Here is a 21,673-nt window from a genome sequence, read left to right as displayed (position 1 = left end):
CAGTGTTTTGCCTACAATTATATTATATTGCTGCCAAGTAGGTGATGATTCACTTTTGGCCTTATGATCCAGAAGACCTGGTTTCCCTAGAAGTGGTTACCCCATCATTTATGCTAAATAAACAACTCTTTATAAAAATGGAAAAAATACAATAAATGCTCCAGATAGATTTATAAATTACACCATTAATAAAGATACATCATAATTAAAGGAAGTATTTCTGGAGAATGTTGCCTAGAGGAAATGCTTGCAATCATGCCACTAGTAAGTGACAGATGCAAGAGTAGAGCAGAGCTCCTAAGCCTCAGTCTGGTACGTTTTACTATACCCTTTTACCTCTTTCCTCCAATCCTGCTTACCCTGTTTTTTGAATAAAACACTTCTCATCTACTCTATGTCTCTGAATTTAATGTTAAAGGGCTCTGATGTCTATGCTCTTTTAGGTAAAGGTTCTCTTCACCTGGTTGTGGCTAAAAAGAGGAACCAATGATTGAGTGACAAAGTCCAGTGGCTATTTCTTAACTCTCACTCTCTTTGACCAACATACTTCATTTGACCTTTTCTTTTTTATTTTATTTTATTATTATACTTTATGTTCTAGGGTACATGTACACAATGTGCAGGTTTGTTACATATGTATACATGTGCCATGTTGGTGTGCTGCACCCATTAACTTGTCATTTACATTAGGTGTATCTCCTAATGCTATACCTCCCCTCTACCCCCACCCCACAATAGGACCCAGTGTGTGATGTTCCCCTTCCTGTGTCCAAGTGATCTCATTGTTCAATGCCCACCTATGAGTGAGAACATGTGGTTTTTGGTTTTCTGTTCTTGCGACAGTTTGCTGAGAATGGTGGTTTCCAGCTGCATCCATGTCCCTACAAAGGACACAAACTCATCCTTTTTTATGGCTGCATAGTATTCCATGGTATATATGTGTCACATTTTCTTAATCCAGTCTGTCATTGATGGACATTTGGGTTGATTCTAAGTCTTTGCTATTGTGAACAGTGCTGCAATAAACATACGTGTACATGTGTCTTTATAGTAGCATGACTTATAGTCCTTTGGATATATACCCAGTAATGGGATGGCTGGGTCAAATGGTATTTCTAGTTCTAGATCCATGAGGAATTGCCACACTGTTTTCCATAATGGTTGAACTAGTTTACAGTCCCACCAACAGTGTAAAAGTGTTCCTATTTCTCCACATCCTCTCCAGCACCTATTGTTTCCTGACTTTTTAATGATTGCCATTCTAACTGATGTGAGATGGTATCTTATTGTGGTTTTGATTTGCACAACCTTTTCTTTTCACAACCATATTTTCTTTCTAGAAATTTCCTTCCCTTACGGTTTCCCAGCATTGTTTCTCAAGGTTCTTTTTCCTCTCACAGTACTTCATTTTAAATTTCTTTTACTGGCTCTTTGTCCATGTAAATGCTAGTGTTCCCCACAGTCTTGCCCACAGTCTTTCCCTCAGTCTTTTTATTTTTCCGTAATTCTCTCAGAGATCTCTTATCCATTTCCATGTCCTTGACTACCGTTGACCTGCTAAATCTTGCAAAATCTATATCTTGTCCCTTTTCTGAGATCCGTATTTCCATTTTCAACCAAACACAGTCAGTTCTGCTATAACGTGACTTATGAATTCCAACATTATGCAAAATCATGCAACAAAAACAGTAGGACTTGTGGAAAATCAGAGTTAGAAGAACAGTCAGCCAGTAACTCTAGTGGACTGAATGTTTGTATCTTCCCCCAAATTTTTATCTTGAAATCCTAGCCCCTAACGTGGTGGTATTCTGAGGTGAAGCCTTTGGGAAGTGATTGAATCATGAGGCTAGAGCTCTCATACATGGGATTATAAAAGAGACCCCAGAGATGTCTCTTGCCCCTTCCACCATGGGAGTTACAAATAAGAAGATGGTTATCTATGAGGCAGTGAATCCTCACCTGACTCTGAATCTGCTGATGCCTTGATCTTGAACTTACCAGCCTCTAGAACTATGAGAAATACGTTTCTGTTGTTTATAAGCCAGCCACCGGATTTATGGTATTTTGTTACAGCAGCCGAATACACTTAAGACAATGACACAGAGAAAAAGATAGAAACCTAAGAAAAGCAATGTCACAATTTTGCACATATTAAATGGTTAATAAATGCACAAATACTATCACAAATATGGCACTTTACCTTAAAGAGGGCTTGAAGTTTGCTTGTAGAAATGTGATTTGAAATCATTGTACTCTGTGTTACCCTGAAGTGGTAGAAAGAGGGCTATGTAAAATCAGTTGGAAAGTTGTGAAACCAGATATGGATGGGTGTGGCTCATAACAAACAAATGCTGCAAACTGGGATAGTGGGTAGATGTTTGAGGTAGGCATGTGTGCAAGTTTTGGTATTCCTGTGTAGTTTGATTCACTGGTGTGCAGTTTTCTGCCTTCACCTAGTGTTTTTTTGTGGATGAAATCACACATAAGCAAATGCAAAATTCTTGTTATACTCAAATTATCTCCTAATATATTAATATCATTGCAACACATTCAAGGTTTTACAAGTGTTATGCCAGAACTGATGCCTCCCAGGTATCTCAGTCTCAACACATCAAATCATGATATGTTCAACTATTTTTTTTTTTCTGCAGTGTCTTTCTTCCTCCACAAAGTCTGTTGATGCCATCAACAAATAGCCAACTGCCTTAAACAGAAACCTTGACATGGTCTTCATCTACCTCTCTGTCACTCATTACATCCAATTAGTCATCAACTACTGTCAATTCCACCTCATAAATATGTCTAAAGTTCATCTTCTCTTCTCCATTGTGGGAATTGTACTGATTCAAACTTACCATCTCTTGCCAGAGCCTCCTACTTTGTTTTCTGGCTCAATTTTTATCTCCCAACACCTGATATTTTAAACAGCCATCATGATGATCTGTCTCAGAGCAAGTTTTCTGAGAGTAAAGGCACTGAGTTTAACTCCATGTCCTGCCCTATTATCTCTATGATTTTAGGTAATTTACTTAACCTCTTTATACCTCGGCTTCCTCATCGAGAAAAAGGAAATAATAATAAATCTTGTGTCACAGGTTTGTTGTGGGGATGACACCTTTAAACAGCTTAACACAGTGTCCAGCATATGTGTTAAATGAATAACAGTTATAACCAGTATCATTATTATGATTATGATTAACATTGTCATCATCATATCATTGTTACCATCAGGATATCATTATTCTAGGAAAGCTGGAATTAAGTTCTTCAAGCTGAAAAACCAGACTTTTTAGCTTTTATTTCATTTATTTAAATTCAATATATATATGTCACATATTGAATGCTTACTGCATCCAAAGCAGTACCAAGGGAGACACTCAGTTGAATCTAACTACCAAGACTGACAAAAATTATGTATTAATATTTCCACCTTAAAGCAGATTGTCATGATGGCTATAAATAAAGTAAAAAGGGAGTATAGGAAAGGAGATAAATTCTAATGGAGGATTTTGGAGGCCTTTGGGGAGAAAATAATATTTCAATGGTCAAAAAGATTGGATGGCCCTGAGAACCATCTATGAATGATAATCTCTATCTTAGAAACATGATGTGGTTTGTATGTGGGTGGAAGAAGGAGAGTTTAAAAAATGACAACTAAGTTGTCTATTGTGGCTGGAGTGTGGTATGCAGGATGAAAGGAGCTGGAATGAAACATGGGTTACTGATGAACTGGGTCAAGGTGAGGGTTCAGCAGGTCTGTTCATTCTACTTTGAAGTGAACTCGGAATCCATTCATTCATCTTCATCCCCACTATTGTGGCTCTAACCCAGGACATGGCCTTTACTCACATGGAATACTGCAGAGCTTTCCTATCCAAATCCCTTTCTCTGGCCTGCAGAGCTTTGTGCTGTCTTGACTTTGCTATAATACACCTGCATTAACCACACCCCTTATCTCAGTCATGATGGTTTTCTTATGACCCTTGAAGAAGACAGGTCTGTTACCATCTTCAGACTTTGACTCTTCCTGCTCTTCTACCTGAAGTTCTTCCCCTTTTTTTTTGGATGACTAACTTATTCTCACCTTTCAAGTCTCAGCACAAGTATCTCTTCTTCAGAGAAAACTTTCTTAACAATCCTATTCAAAATAGACCACCCTTGTCACTCTCTATAGCATCACCATAGATGACATATTGTTTATTTATCACCTATCAATTCCACCAAGACACAAGCTCAGTAACTGTTCTGGCTCAACATTGTATCTGTAGTGCATAAAACCATGCCTTTGCATACTAAGTGCTGAGAAGTTCTGGTTCAATGGACACATGACTATAGGTAGGTACAGCTATACAGTTGGATAGGAAAGGCCTGAATGACAGACTGCAGAATTTAGGTTTTTCTCTGTGACAGTAGAGATTTTGTGAGTGGATGTGTTTTCTCCTCCTTCTCAGCTTCTTCTCCACCTACCTAAGTCTCCACTTGTTCGTCATGGCTCAACTCAGTCTCCACCTTACAACAGTGATTATCCTTGGTCACGTCTGTAAATACTCTCTCTTTTTCTCTCCTTTGCATCCTTGGCTTTTAAATAAATATTATTTATGTTGTTTTTGGCACTAATCATATGCTGCAAAGAGTTACTTGGTATTTTTCCATCTGTCTAAATTTATCTTTCCAAAAAGACTTCTGAATATTTTAAGAATGTCATGTATGACCTATGCCCTGTGGTTCTTGCCATGTCTCTTATAGGTCTGAGGTGCCCCCAGAAGTTTCTTGTGTGCTCTCTGGTTATTTTTAAGATAATTAATATTCTTTCAGTTTCATTGTGTGAATTGTCCTCAATTCAACACATATTTATTGTGTGCCTAGAGTGTGCTGTGTTCTGTGGCATATAAAGATGAGAATGGTACAGTCTTTGCACTCAGGTAGTCCATGATTCACCTAGGAAAAGCAACTGCATATATCAAATGTAATAATTAAAGTGCTATTACATAGGTTTCTGCTGACTGCAATGAGACCATGAATGAAAGATCAACTGATTTCATCAGAAGTGAAAAAGATTAGAAACTCAACTGAGTTGGGACCATGGGCAGGATGTGCAGCATTGCCTGGGAGCAAGGCATTCCATTTGGAAGAATGGTACGGGCCAAAATTCTGTGGTGTGAATGTGCTGATGACTCTGTGAATAGCCTATAAACTAGAGTGGCTTGAGCAAAGGGTGCAGATGTAGAAAAAGAATAGCTGAGAATAGGAATTAATTTAAAACATATTTTACATGTTTTTAGAAGGAAGAGTACATGCAAAGGTGATGTCATACATACCTCTTCCCAAGCCAATTGCATTAGAGCTATTCTGTGATAACGAGTTCCCAGAAGGTGATGGCATTGGACTGATCCCACAGGCAACTAACCTTTTCCCAGTGAGTGTGCCCCCACTTCTAAAGCAGGCTCGTGCTGGCAGAGCCGTCTCTGTTTCATCTTGGTTCCATGTGTTTACACTACTACAAAGTTAACATAACCCAACCAGGATGGGGTGAGCTCACCAGAAATGTGAGCCCTGAGTTTGATTCAATGTGGTTCAACTTTAAAGCATTCCTGAAAATGCATTTGGCATCAGCAACTAGAATTTCAGTTCTCTGGGATGTGCTTGCCCTGTGGATGTGGCTTGTGAACAACACATGGCAGAGGATATTTATACTGAGATGAACAGAGTTTTCATCCTGAGAGTCTGCTGGAGGCTCTGTCGGGATGACATAGGTGTCTGCATAGTCAGGCAGGGTCTGGCAAACATGTCGCCTTTGGCAGATCAGGAAGGACAGGCCTAGTGTTGTGGTGTCTTAACGGGGAAGGGGAGGCCAAAGGTGGAGCAGTAATAGCCCAGATGTACTGTGCTTTTCCAGAACTTGATTACACTGCTTTCTGATACAAGAGAATATGTACTTAGGAGCTGGACAAAAATCACTAACTTCTAATTCCTAATCTGGGTAGACCAGGGCTTTAACAGCTCTCAATTTGGGTTAAGCACGCACTGAAACATGATGGCAAGGAGAGAGATTAGCAAAGTCTCTTCCTCACACTGGAGAGATAATGCTTCAAAGCAGCCGTCATCCGGTGACTGACAGGGACTTGGTGGACAAACATCCTACAGCATCCTTGCTCCTTTGCACAGATGATTGATTCTGAGGTGTGCCCTGCACTGTCCCAGGGTCCCCCTGAGGGATTGAGCCTCAGTCACCCACAGCAGAACTCTGATCTATAACATACCCTCTACTGGCTGCCTGTTCTCCCCTGCCTCACTTCCCCCTTCCCAATTGTTGCCTTCTGGTGTCATCTCCCAAATAAACCACTTGCCCTCAAATCTCTGTCTCACCCCTTTTGGAGGAATCACCTTGTATAGCCAGAAAAGACATAAAGAATAGAACCTGGACACAGAAGATTTTTTTAAAAAGAGTAGATTGAATGTTACAGACATTTATTGAAAACCCATTGTAAGCCAGGTTCTGTATCTGACACTTGTCCTGTAGCAGGACTGTAGTCCCCCCACCTCCCCTCAGCACTCATCTGTGCATATTGAAGCTGCTCACCACATAGCCTTTCTGGCCTCAAGCACATAATCTGTCTGCAAACTGAACTCAGAACTGAGGTGGAATGAATATTGCTAAGGCAACTCTCAATCAGTGATGGATGGCAATGACTAGGTGAATAAGCACGTTCCTCACCGCTTGGGAGAGGTAGCTCTCAGGCACAGATTCCCTATTTCCCAGGGGTCCCTGGCAGAATAGAGTCTCTAATGTCCGCAACAGGACCCTGACCATTAGCATACTTTGTGACCTGCCTCCTCTTTTCTCTCTTCCTTCTTGAGCCCCCTACCAGTGCTTCCTGAGACCTTCTCCCAGACAAACCACTTGCATTCAAATCTTTATCACAGGGCCTACTTCAGAGGGAGGCCAAAACATAAGACAACATATGTATCTCATTTGGTGCTAATAATAAACAATGGAGTCAGATAATATAATAATGGTAACGCCTACTCACTCTTCCAAGTACTTTACACATATTAACTAGTTTAATTCTCACATCGCCATAATAAATTATACCTGTGTACGGATGAGGACAGCAAGGCACAAAGCATTAACAGTATGGCCTATAGTTGCACAACTGGCTAGTAGAGGAGCCAGAGTTCTAGGTCAGGCAGTCTGGCACCAGAATTGACCCTATTTTTTATTTAAGGAACCAAGACTTAGAAACATTAATTAACTTGACAAAGGTCCCATGATGACAAGCAACAAGACTGAGATCAGAACCCATATCTGTCTGAGTCAATGAACTTTCCCTGCTGTTATTAACAAACATTTTCCCGAGGTCCCTGAATGGATCTCTGGTTCTCTGGAGCAACAGGCCTGGACATGTGGAGCCCCATCCAGTGGTAGCCTGGCTCACTACACCCCACATTATTGTGCTGAGAGGGAAACAAAGCCAGCTGGGGTACTGTAGGAGGGATCCCCACAAGCCACCAAGTAGCCTGAAGTTACCCAATGCTTCCACCTGGATGTTTTCCAAGATGTGAAATTGCTTAATAAGAAAAGCAAAGAAGATTTTGTTCTCTATGTGCTCCTGATCTTTCTTTCTAGTAAAATGGTTAGTACTTGATTAATGTATTGTTCCTCAAAAGAAAGGGGAAAACGACTAAGGTTTGGGCATCAAAACATCTAAGACTTTGATTTCCAGAATTCTTCTGTGGATCACCTCTAAGTCGCTAATGACATCAGTAAGAAGAAAACACTCAAGAGTCACAGCTCATTGCAGTCAGATGCCTGTTCACACCAGAGCTATGTCACTTCTTAGCTGTGTGAATTTAGCAAAATTATGTCACCACTCCGAGCCTGGCTTCTATCAAAGTGAGAATAATAATAGTGCTGACTATGCCAATCTGGGGTGAGGATCAAAATGGGGCAAGGCATAGGGAATATTAAGAAGGCATGGATATTAAGAAGATATAATATACTAGTGATGTTAAAAGATTGCAAAGCAAAGTATGTGTTCCTTCTCTTAATTTTGTCAATATTAATTAATGTAATCATTATTTACTTAGTATATTTGAGTTCTCAGACACTGTTCTAGGTTCTGAGAACCCAGAGTAAATAAACAAATGAAATATTTTGCCACACATTTTAGTGTAAACAAAATAAACTATTTAGTTTGTTAGAAGGTGATAAGTCCGAAGAGTAACAGATCAGCAAGGAAGGGCAGAGGAAGTATTGGAGGAAGAGCTGCACTTTCACATAGAGTGGTCCAGGAAAGGTCTCATTAAGTAAGCAACATTTGGAAAGAGCGATGATAAACTCAAAATAGATTAAATACTAAAACATAAGACCTGAAACTGTAAAAATCTTAAAAGAGAACATAAGGGAAATGGTCCTTGACATTAGTTTTGGTAATGAATATTGACACCAAAAGTACAGGCAACAAAAGGAAAGATAAATAAGTGGCACCACATCAAACCAGAAAAGTTCTTCTGCAGGAAATAAAACAATCAGTAAATGAAAAGGCAACCAACTGAATGGGAAAAAATATTGGGAAACTGTATATCTGATAGGGGGCTGATATTCAAGATCTGTAAGGAACTCACACAACTCAACAGCAAAACCAACCAGTCAATCAAATAACCCAATTAAAAAATCAGGAAAGGATCTGAACAGATGTTTTCCCAAAGAAGGCATACAAATGACCCATAGGTACATGAAGTGGTGCTTGCCATCACTAACCATCAGGGAAATGCAAATGAAAACCACAACAAGATATTATCTCACACTTGTTAGGATAGCTGTTATCAAAAAGGCAAAAAATAACAAGTGTTGGTGAGGATGTGGATAAAAGAGAATCGCTGTACACTGTTGGAGGAAATGTAAATTAGTACAAGCCTTATATAGAATAGTATAGAGGTTCCTAAAAAATTAAAAATAGAACCACCATATGATTCAGTAATCCCTCTGCTGAGTAGGCACTTAAATAAAAGCAGCATGTCCAAAAGATATTTGCACTCCATATTCATTGCAGCATTATTCACAATGGGCAAGATATGGAAACATCCTTAGTGTCTGTCAATAGGTGCAAGGATAGATAAAATGTATGTGTATGTATATGTGTGTGTATGCATTACAGGAAATATTATTTGGGCTTAAAAAGAAGGCGAATTCTGCCATTTGTGACAACATGGATGAACCTGGAGAACATTATGCTAGGTGAAATAAGGCAGACACAGAAAGACAAATACCCCATGATCTTACTTATGTGTGGAATCTACAGAAGTTGATCATTAGAAATAGAGAGTATAACAGTGGTTACCAGGGGCAGGAGGTGGGGAAATTGGGGACTATGTGTCAGAATTGTTAAATGAGTATGTTCTGGAGATACAATATACAGCATGGTGACTAGTTAATAATAATGTATTATATACTAGAATTTTCTAAAAGAATAGATCTTAAGTGTTCTCACTAAAGTGTGTGAGGTGATGGACAGGTTAACTTGATTGGAGGAATCACTGTACAATGTATTCACATATCAAAACATCATGTTGTACATCTTACATACATACAGTGTTTGCTTGCCAATCACACCTCAATAAAGTTGGGAGGGGGAAAGACTTAAAGTGGTGAGCATGCAGATCATAAAGGAATAACATAAACATGTCTGAGACACTTTGGTAAGCACTACCCTGGTGACTAGCCAATCTTACCACACTCTCTAGCATTCCATGGCTATGGCCTTTGAAACAAGCAGAGCATGCCCCAAACCAGCACAGAGAAAAGTGACTTTAGCTGGTCCTCATTCTGAGCATGCTGTTGTAAACTATGTGTATCTAACAAATTCTTGTATCTGGAGCTCCAGTTTGAGAAACCTGGGAAAATAGCCCAAAAAGTTTGTGTAAAACCGGCAGCTTGGGAGAATTATTCTACAAAGCCAGCAACCATTGCAGACTCTTGAGTTTCAATTTGGGCTGTAATCATGAGAGAGCCTTCACGTGCAAGGTGAGTATGGAGCTGGCAAATCCTTCCCATTAATATCTGCACAGGAAAGCTTTTCTTTTCAGCAAGCTGCTTCTGACCATGAGAAAATCAGTAACATTCCTGGCACTATAGAACCAAACCTTGACAAATTCAGCAGCAACCTCAGCATCACAGAACTATGAAGAGGTCAGCAGCATCCCAGCACCAAAATCACAGTATCTCCAATAGCATCGAAGCATTAAAAGGTCAGTGGTGACCCCAGTATGATGAAATGAGCCTAACGGTAGCCTCAGACCACATCCAGACCACCTGAGGAGCAATTAGATTTACAGGGTTTGTCACTGCTAACGCTCTGCAGAAACTACTTTTGACATGTAGAGAGTGAGAATCAGAGCACTGAGCGGAATTCCCAGGCAATACATTTGGCCTGAGTCGTACTTAACATGTGTTAGACATAAGTTGCTATGCTTGGCTTCATAGTCACTCTCCTTTTAGCAAAGCAAGCATAAGGGATTGAATGTGTCTCAGCTGCTCCGGGATGTCTCCTTGCAACTCACAGATGACGCAGGCGACTCGGAGGCAGAGCAGAAGACCAGGGTTCTAATCCTATGCATGTCTATCTGGGAACCTGAGGCAAGAGGCTAAATTCTCTGCATTTCCGTGTCTCCGTTTGTGTAATGAGAAACTATGTCTTCATGTTTAATGGGGATTTTCCTGAGGCTAAACCATAAATAAAGGAGAAAAGATTCAAATCTCTACAAGCAGGACATCTCATCAGGGTTTGGGCCTTTGTGCAAACAGTGTTCAGGTCCTACTGGATAGCTAAAAATCTCTCTGTGGGAATTTACATTAATATGCAAATGAATCAGGCTTTGAGCTCCCTTCTAGACTACCAGACAACCAACATTTTCACCTACTTCCTGCCCATCTCATCTGTACTGCTCATTGAATTCTTACTAGTAAATATGTTTTCTCCACTGCTTTACATTAGAACTAGCTGTACTCCAAATGGCGATAAAAGAGGGTTTTGAAATATTTATATTTATTTTGAGAGTTTCTTTAAATTACTGTTGAGCTAATGAACACTGAACTATGTGGCAATCACAGTGCTAAGTGTGTTTACACGTATTTTCCCCATTGAATCATATCTGTATGAGGTAGGTATTATGAGTTGAGGTTGCTGTTTTTAAATGATAAATTCAGAATTCAGAGAAATAAGGAACCCACAGAATTCACACAGCTAAAATGTGGCAATGTCAACCCCAGTCTGATTTCAATTCCTTGCATTAACCACAAGGCTGCATTAGTTGACTATTGCTGCAAAACAAGTTATTCCAAAACTTAACAGCTTATAACAATAAACATTGATGATCTCACCCAGCTTCTGAGATCAGGAATCAGAACATTTTAGATGGATAGTTCTGGTTGACAATCTCTTGTGAAATTACAGTCAAGATGTTTACATCTTGACTACAGTCTAGGGCTACAGTCATCCCAATGCTTTGATGAGCTCGAAGAGCCAAGTCCACTCACATGGATGTTGGTAATTAACTTCAGTTTTCTACCATGCAGGCATGCTCATAGGGCTGCTTACAGACACAGAGCTAGCTTCACCACAGTGAATGACCTGAGAGACAGAAAGAGCAAGACCCACATGAAAGTCACAGCAGATATAGAATTTAATCTTGGAAGTGACACATCATCACTTCTGTTATGTGTTACTGGGTTATTGGTCACAGAGACCAACCCTAGTATAATACGGGAGGGAACTGTATGAAGGCATGCATACCAGGAGGCAGAGATGACTGTGGGCCACCTTACAGGTTGGCTACTGTTACCTACTAGAATTTTATGCTGTCACTTAAAAGGGACTCAACAGACCCCTTGGCTCCAGGTTTCCCTACCAGCTAAATATTGGCATGTAGAGTGTAGAGGATGACATTTCTAGTCATCTTCTCCTTAATTCAGAGACCAGGAAAAAGAGAAAGAGAAAAGCTATATTAAATTATTTATTTCTGGATCCTCTACAGTGCCCCTAATGATACAATATGGTGAGGGTAGTTAACTACTCTCAGGACACCCCGGCCCCCACCTCTGCCATTTTTGATGAGAAGAGAGAGAGAGAGGAGAGGAGAGAGAAAGAGACAAACACACACACACACACACACACACACACACACACAGAGAGAGAGAGAGAGAGAATGTGTTTCCGGACTCCCTAAACACAGACTTGCCATCAGATTTAGTACTATTTTTCTCATAACATGGCAGGACATTATCAAGCTTGGGAACTGAGAAAACACGATGAAGGAGAAAGGGAGAAATGAACCATAAATGTTGGAATTATTCCACAGCACCAACAAATGATAAACTCCTGCTGTTCCTCACATAGATCTGTAACCACAATTGCACTTGTCCCTTTTAAAAATAGCAGTTGGAGTCTAGAATATTTCTAAGACCGTAGAGTGTCATCTTCATTTTTAAACATGAATAAGCTACACAGATGAAGCCTGTGGGGGCTAAAGCATTAGAGAGACACAGAACAGAGAAAGAGGCAGGGGCAAGATTTACCAGGACTTCCAGAAAAGGGTTGTTTATTCATTTATTCTTTCAACTAGCACTCAAGGAGCCTTTATTATGAGATAGCTACTAATCATTTAGGGGGGTATGAAGATATAAAAAGGACTGTCCCTACTCTCTAGAAATGAAATAGCATAGATTGATTCCCATAGATTTAATAGACAGATATATAGCCTCCATCATTTATTCATTTATTCTCGAAATATTGCTGTGTCAGGCATTTTGCTAGACAATGGTGTGGCAAAGATGAATAAAAATGTTATCTGTTCTTCAGGGTCCACAGTCTTGGGTAGGGGTGGGGAGATCCAGGGTTGAGGTGGATGCAGAATGATAAGAGAAAAATAAATAAGTGGCACCTAAGGTAGTTTGGGGAAGAGGGCGGAACAGGTACTAGGGAAAGTGGTAGTGTATCAGAGTCTCAAGGAGAGAGTTTAAATCAGTATTTAAATTTACATCTGTATAAGTGACTTTCCAGCTGTCTGCCTATTTTTTTAATGGGGCATGGCTCGGAGGTGCGATTATAGTTTGAGTCCCAGCTCGAATGCTTTTTAGTTGTGCAATCTTTGTAAGTTAGCTTCTTCATGCCTCAGTTTCCTCATTTGTAAAATGAGGATAATAATAGTGATTACCCTTTATGATCACTATGAGAATTAAATGAGTTAGACTCTTTAAAGCCCTTTTAAAAAAAAAAGTACCTAGTACAGAGTGAGTTCTGTGTAAGTATTAGCTATCTTCACAGAGAGACTAACATTTCCCACTGGAATGTCTCCTAGCCAACACTTCTCAGGTATGTTTCTGGGTCTTGGGAATTAAAATTAGGACCTATGAACAGGAAAGCCTTAAGACGCTAGTCTTGAGAGTGCTCTAAGAAATGAGGTGAGGAATCTTTATGGCTTCCCCCTGGGAAAATCCAGAGTTGCAACCTCTTTGGCAGGCAGTATTCTTTTTTTGGCAGGGATCAGGAATTCCAGATTCTTCACAGTATCAGGGACCTTGAGGAGGAAGCGGTTGTACTCACAAAGTCATAGATATTCTGGCTTAAATGACTGCAACTGGAAGAGCAGGAGCACATTGTTGAGTCTACAGTAGTTTTCTGATGTGCAGAAAATGGCAAATAAAAATCTGTACTTGCTTCAATCTTCATATCCTTATCATTTCTTCCCTTCCCCACTCAATCCTTTTGGGAGGCCTAGAGACTGAACCCACTGCAATGAGTGTATGGCATGTATCCAAGTAACTGCTCTGCAAAGTATGGAGTGGGAAATCTTATTTGTAGCAAAAGAAGTAAAACGAATTATTATAGTGTTTTATCTACATTGTGGCATTATGATAAATGTATATTATTATTCCATGCCATTTAGCTCCTAACCAGTCTCCTGAAGAGGATCTTATTATTATTCCTATTCTAAGATGAGTGAAGAAATATTCTGAGCAATTGATGGGCTTCTTAGTATTATTATCAGTAATTGGAGGTACTGGTTTTGAGCCTAACTCTATGACTCTAAAGCAAGTGCTCGTAACTTCTATGATATGAGGTGTAAGAACTAAGGAGTTATAGAGTTTCAGAAGAGGAATAGAGGAGGAAACAGTGAGAATGTCCCCAGAGAGGTGGTATTTGAGTTGAGTGTTAAAGATAAGCAGAGTTTTTTTTGACATGGAAAAGATAAGGCAGGTAATTCTAGATGAAGAAATTGTTAAAGGTCATGAGGGCATGAGTGTCGTGAGCCCCCTGGAAAAATGTAGAAGAGTCTGGTGAGAGTAAAGCACGGGTGTGTGGTAGAAGATAAAGTTGGATATGGACACATTCAAGGAAGGTAATCTGTTCCCTCAATCAAATGGAAATGGAAGTCCATCTTTGAGGCAGAGGGCAGAAGGGGCTGAGGGAATGGCTCCATGTTCTACACTGCATCATAAACAGTAGATATTATATCTCTACCAGCCTTTTGCCATGGTTGATGCTTAGTTTCTGCATCACTGTCTGAAGACAGTGGCACAGAGCCCAGCTGCTGAGACTCGACATTGCTAGTGCCCTAGCTGTTGAGATTGAACTTGTTAGTGGGGAATGAGCAGCAGAAGAGAAATTAGGAAGGAGTTGAACTTTAGACCCTACTGATGGGTCACAAAGCAGAGAGGCTGTCTGGCCATACCAGGAAGGACTTTTTTTTCTGGCTCCCAGTGGCAGCACTGATGATTTCTCACAGCAATGCCAATCTGGACACAACCATTCCACAGAATGTTTTGCTGAATTGTGGTTCATGAAGACATCAAGTCTAGGATTTGTTGTAAGTGATCCTTTTCTTTTCCCATACCATTTTAGACTAGAAATAATCCCCAGCCAGCTGGTATGACACTTTCAGAGGTAATGTGAATACAAAACAACACAACTCTGACCTCTTCCTTATGGGAACACACATGGCATTATAGAAAAAGCATTGGTTTCGGGACCAGCAGTTCAGATTCAACCCTCAGCTCTCAGAATTAAGCAGTTGTGCGATCTTGGACAAAATTTAGCTTCTCTGAACTTCAGTTTTCTTAACTGTAGACTAAGAAAGCATGCCTGACTTTATTTGAAAAGGCTAGCTATCTCAGGGTGGATGTGAGCAGAAATTAGATAGTGCAAATGAAATGAAATGAAAACACACTGCTAGTCTAAAGCAGTGAGCATTTAGACTGCATGAGAAAAAATTAAATTATTTTAAAGTATGAAGGAAATGTAATCTGCTTCTCCCATCCTGCCTCCTGCAGTATCCAGCAGCAATGTTCATAGGCACTAGTCAATGTCTTTGCTGTTGAGTCTCCCACAGTATCACAGTTGCTTCCTTTCAGGGACTGGGACCATGTGCACTCAGAGACTGTGTCATCTCTGCCTCACAGACAGAAGGGAGAAGAGTTTCGGCACTACTGGCTGCAGGCACAGTCTCTGATGCCTTTGCATTCCTCTGTATGGTGGCAAATAGTCAAGATGGTGATATCCAGATGTATTTACATTTGAATGTGGCTTGAACCAACAGCACCTATCCAAAAAGTATCCCGCTCCCCTGTCTTCCCCTTGGCATAGTTGGGTACTATCCATTTGTAGTTCTATGACCTTGAGAAAGTTAATCTCTGTATCTTGGTATTCTCATATCTGTGATATTAGCATCACAGTTCTCCTTTCTAGTATTATTATTATGGAGATTACTTAGATATTATATATGTGGAGAATGGCACATCATTCCTTTACAGGGTTTGCAGCCATACTAAACTAAATGCTCCATGGGAGCACGGTGAGAGGTGTGGGTGGATTTGACATATAGTAGAGTAAGAATAAGTGAATCCAGAAAAGCCAACTGTCATAGGCAATGGAGATGGGATGTCAGGAGATTTCTTTGAGCAACAACAATGACAAAAAATTGAGACTCAAAGAATTGGAAGTCACAGGTAAGTGAGGAGGAGGGAAGGACTCTAGGCATTCACTCTAGCATGTGCCACTCAGCACAGTGACACAATACAGTGAGAGGACAAGGTGGTCATCAATGTCACCAGAGGGAGAAGTGGGAACGTACGCTGAAGTCCTCAAATGCCATGTTGAGTAGCATAGACTGTAACCCCTAAAGTCAGGGCTTTCCAAACTTCAGTCATTCAGTATCAACTTCACAATTTTTGCCAGATCTGAGTACTGCAGTATCTCTTCTTTAACCATTTACTTAATTGGTCTTTAAATGGACTCACCTTCTTTTAAACTAAATAAACTTACTCTATAAGAAAATTCTACTACCATTGTAAATAATAACCCATACCATTTGTCATAAATACAAGAAAATGAAACCCATAAAGTAAAACCAAACTATATTATTACGCTCTTTCTAGATACTTTTGCCTAAAGACAACTCTGAGCCCCAGCCTACTATCTCTTGGCTAAAAAAGGAAATGAGCAGGTTTTTGAAGAGTATGACAGTCATAAAGCACTCCTACAGTGAAATTTTCCCGTAGAAGAGTGGAGAGGGATCTGAGAAGTTGCTGCTGTGGATTTAACATGAGGTAACGCTGTCATCATGGGCCTCTAAAAGCATTCTCAGAGCTACCAGTGCCAAGTGTCCCATTATTAGGAAAATCCTCCTTGGGTGATGAGAAAATCTTTGAAGTTTCAGGAAAGAAAATTTATGTTCTTAGGACATATTTTTGGCCATATTGTGGGGTGTGGATTAATAGGGACGGAGACTGGTCACAGAGAGATCAGGTAGAATGAAGCTGCTGTATCCCAGGTGACAATGAAGGTCTGAATAAGTGGAAGTGCTATAGTGTATGGAGGAGAGAAGTCACTGATGGAACATTAGTGGAACATGGATTGTGCTTGATGATTGACTGTGTAAAGGATCTAATATGTCCAAGGGGTCCCCTTGGATGAGTTGAAAGATAATGATGCCCTAGTGAGCGGGAGAACATGGCAGGTGATATTCCAACTTTTCTGCAAACTTGTCTTGTAACCTTCTCCTAGGCTTGTACATCCTTCTGCTGTTTCGAGTTGGTCAGACTTCTGGGTTGCCCAGTCAGACCTGGGGAAGAGTTCACACTGCAGACCCGTCATCCTGCCTAGGACTATCTCAAGGTAGGGGGGAAGGCTGAAGAAAAATCACACTACATTTCTCTCTCTCCATTTTAGTACTATTGTACAGTGGAAAACATTTTTCTTCTTCTTTTCTTTTTTCTTTTTTTTTTTTTTTTAGATGGTGTCTTGCTCTGTCACCCAGGTTGGAGTGCAGTGGTGTGATCTCAGCTTACTGCAACCTCTGCCTCCTGGTTTCAAGAGATTCTTGTGTCTCAGCCTCCCAAGTAACTGAAATTACAGGTGTCCACAACTACACCTGGCTAATTGTTGTATTTTTAGTAGAGACGGGATTTCACCATGTTGGCCAGACTGGTCTTGAACTCCTGACATCAAATGATCCACCCTCCTTGACCTCCCAAAGTGCTGGGATTTCAGACGTGAGCCACCATGCTGGGCTCCAGTTGAAAACTTTTTAAAGGATGGTCAAATACATGGTAAACAAGACCTTCACAATTCACTCAGAAAATCCCCAAGAATCCAGATGGAGGCATGTAGAGTCCAAGAGCTTATCAATTTTCTTTTTCCAGTCTGTGACTAAGTGAGGTAGAGAAAGTTAGAGGCTAAGTGTATGTATTTGCACATTATATAATGTGTTAGACCTCCTGGAGAAACAATTTTCTTGACCTCACGTGGTCCTACTTCACTGCTCAGACAGATATCTTCAATTGCTATAGTAGAATTCCTGCCCTTTTATTGAGGGGCCCATAGTTATCACATCAATTTGATACATCCTGAAATGACTCCACCCATCTTATTCTCCCTGATCCAGACAAAAATAACAGCTGGAGGTCACAGCAGAAAGTGGTTAATGAACTAGCTCAGAATATGGTACAAATAACTGTGAACAGGTTAACTAAATAAAATCTAGCAATAAATTAACCCAAAGGAATGAATACCTAATAAAGTTTCAAATCCTTTGGGCTTTATTTTGAAGTGGAAAATGAACTTTCCCATAAGGCTCCTTGAAATCAACAGTCTCCACGTTTGTGAAGTCCTTTGATTGGGTAAGTACCAATGGTCTATAAAGGACACTCCCAGGAGCCCAGCCACAGAGTCAGCTCTTTTCTGAAACAACACTTTCTTCCATTTCTAAGAACGATTATGTTTATTTCAAAGTGAAAACTCATTTGATGATACTTTAAGTTGAAAACACACTAATGGTGGTGGCAAGAATGCATAAAGACTTTCTGTGGAAGATCAAAATATTTCCAGGTAACTTCCGTAATGGGTGGGCGAGTGATGTAATCTGACATTTCATATGGAAATACAAACATATTATCTGAATAGGAAAATGGAAGGGAACACAAGAGAAGATGATAGGCATTCCAGGAATTATAGGGAAATTATGACGTTCACTATTTTGAGAAAGTAGAGTTTTCTCTTTCCCTCTTTGTACATCAATTTCCTTTAAGTGAACATCATTTGAATTTGTCCTTGTTTGACAAATTTCTACTTGAACCTCTTCTACTTGTTGATTTAATGTTGAACCTTATCGACTTGAAAAGATTTAAAAGGAAGTTTCTGATTAGGCTTAAAATACTTCTTAGCTACAATGTATGAGGTCAATAGGTTTTGCAAGTTATAGTCATTCAAAATCCTCAGTCAATACAAGCCAACAGGTCTATTTCCTTTAACTTTCTAAAGGAGAGTAGTTTAAGCATATAGCTGTATTACAGCCTACGATGTTGGATAATCAAAATGAGTGATATGGGATATAGAACATAATCTTCCTCCATCAAGCCATGTTTCCTAGCCCAGAAGCACTTTCTTTGATACAGCAATGGGTTTCTTCATTCAAATTGTAGGCTTTTAACACAGAAGAGGAATTTTAACGTTCACTCACCTCATGCTGCTACATCTAGAACAATGGTTTCCAACCCCGGATGCTCACAATTACCAGGGGAGCTTTTAAAAATTGCATATGCCTGGGCTCCACTGCTGAGCTACCAAATCCTTATCTGTGGTTGTTGGAGCCCAGGCATCAGTGTTTTTGAATCCAACCTCTCTCCCTCCAAGACACTGATCAACAGCCAGGATTGGGGACCACTGACTCTGAATTCAACTCTGTTTCTAAGTAGTCAGGTTCAAGCAATGCGACTCATATATAAAAGATACAACTTATAATATGAGCCCATATGCAGTATTTGTTTTCCTGTTTCCAGATACAAGATTATTTTTTGTTCTTTTTTCTACAGCCAGGAGAACAGAATTGGACTCAGCAAGAATGAGGTCTTGGTTGAGTGGACAGAGAGGATAAGAGGCAAGACACCCCCAATACTATCCTTTCCCTCTCTGTTCCAGGGTAAATCAGTAACATCTTGATATGGAATATGATCAGAAACTAGAGAGTTGACCCACTAGATCCTGAGCCTGGACTTTGTGCCTTCTGACAACCAAATCATTGGCTTGAGCAACAATGTACTTCTGCCTGAGGAGTGGGCCACAGAGTCCCTCCCAGCCTATAAACCCTGAAGCATTGCACCAACTGTAATGCATATCCAGTATAGTGGATTTTTTTAATTGGCACCTGAAATATGCACTCCTTAACTCTCAAAAATCATGTTGTAGACATTAACTTAATGAGATAATGAATAATTATTGAGCTTCTACTTGTGCTTAACACTGTGGTAGGCACATTTATGAACAGAGAATAGGAATTAAACCCCGACTTTAGGGAACCTCTATATTATGCACCTGTGTAAAATAATGGAAAAAAAAAGTGAGCGGAACTCTGATCAGTGACCAGAGATCTCTGGGACTTTGGACATTGATCAAAACTGAAAGTACATATAGCAGAATGAAAAGAATAGAGTTGGACCAAAATGGGGACATATTAGAAAGGATCTTGAGAATCCCACAGAAGAAGTTACACTTGCTGCATGGAGTCAGTGGGGGATTTGGTCCCATGCCCCAATGATACACGAAGGAGCATGAAACTGGAGGACAGGGAAGGGCTCAGTGGGTAAGGAAGGCTGTTGATGTGACTCAGGCAGAGGTAATTATATGATGTTGTGGCAATGGTATTCCATTTTGAATAGGAAAAAATGATAGAATTAGTCGTTGGGAGGGGAGAACAAAGAAGAATGAGTCAAAGGAGACACAAGATTTTTAGAGTACAGGAGTGTATAGACATAGACAGTCATGTTGGGAAAGAACTCAAAAGTCTGCTTTTACACATACTGAGTTTTAAGCCATACTAGGATATTTAAATTAAAATTTCCAGCTGGTAGTTACAGATAAGAGGCTGGAGTCCAAACAAAATAAGAGATCTTCAGTTTTAGATTAAGGAAGATCCACAAGGAGTGTAGTCTGAAATGGGAGGACTGATGGGATTCTTTAAGATTGAGAACCTAAGTAAAACAGAACACAGAGTTGCAGTCTGGGGAACAGCCTCAAGAGAAGAGATAATCAATAAGTTTTGCATGTTCGTGAGAGATGTGCTGGTTGTTATTTATACGTGTTAATAACTCCTCTGTAGTTTTGGTGTGATTGAAATCTCAGACTTTTGCCCAAAGCAACTCCATCTTATGCTATCAATTCAAAATTTTCCACAGAGAATACAGTACCTTTTGCACATGATCTTATGTTGACCAATTAATTAGCTCTAACAGGAAGTTTTCTAAAGGGGAGAAATGTATACAAAAAGGGGAGAGGCAGTTACTTTTTTAAACTGTGACCTTTATTTTTCATATTTTATTTATCTTTTTTTTTTTTTAGCAGATAAGGTTAAACACCTTGCTGTTCAAACTGTATTACTAATTTATTGAATTTGTGGGAAAAACATTAAAACTTAACAGTATTAAGCACTATAACAGTCTTATTTATTTTTAATCAATAGGTCATTATTCATTCTCTGATTATCATTCAGTCATAGTTCTCCATATTATTCCAGACTGTGAAATATAGAGCAAGCCAAGGTGCATAATAGAGAATCTATGTAATGGGATTCAACAGAAAATAGTCACAAACTTTCTTTTAGACTTTAAGTGATATCACTAACCTATCTGGGCCAATTTTACCTCATCTATAAAATGGGCCTAATAAGAACTAACATGCTCACCTAATAGGTTTGCTATGAAGAATAAAACTAAAAAAATGGAATAACTTCCTCATGTGGTTTCACTATGTCCCCACCCAAATCTCATCTTGAATTGTAGTTCCCATAATCCCCACGTGTCATGGGAGGAACCAGGTTGAGAGAGTTGAATCATGGGGGCAGTTTCTCCTATCCTATTATTGTGATAGTGAGTTCTCATGAGATCTGATGGTTTTATTAGGAGCTTTTCTCCCCTTCACTCATTTTTCTCCTTCCTGCCATCCTGTGAAGAAGGACATGTTTGCTTCCCCATTCTGCCATGATTCTAAGTTTCCTGAGGCCTCCCCAGCCACGTGGAACTGTGAGTCAATTGAACCTCTTTTCTTTATAAATTACCCAGTCTCAGGCAGTCCTTTATAGCAGCATGAGAATGGACTAATATACTTTCTAAGCCATGAAGCCGATA

The 21,673-nt window shown here is 39.8% G+C and overlaps 1 long non-coding RNA gene across 1 annotated transcript; it reads left to right on the top strand.

Annotated features, from left to right (window-relative positions):
- Positions 1–1,272: 1,272 nt before the first annotated feature.
- On the top strand, positions 1,273–21,375 carry LOC116273844. The gene is made up of 3 exons (XR_004182311.1): positions 1,273–16,603; positions 17,061–17,171; positions 19,367–21,375. It is a non-coding gene; the product is annotated as an uncharacterized LOC116273844 (long non-coding RNA).
- The last annotated feature ends 298 nt before the right edge of the window (positions 21,376–21,673 follow it).

This window comes from Papio anubis, chromosome 2 (genome assembly GCF_008728515.1).
Source record: "Papio anubis isolate 15944 chromosome 2, Panubis1.0, whole genome shotgun sequence".
NCBI lineage: Eukaryota > Metazoa > Chordata > Mammalia > Primates > Cercopithecidae > Papio > Papio anubis.
Note: the sequence above shows the minus strand (reverse complement) of the source record. Positions and strands in the feature narration are given on the sequence as shown.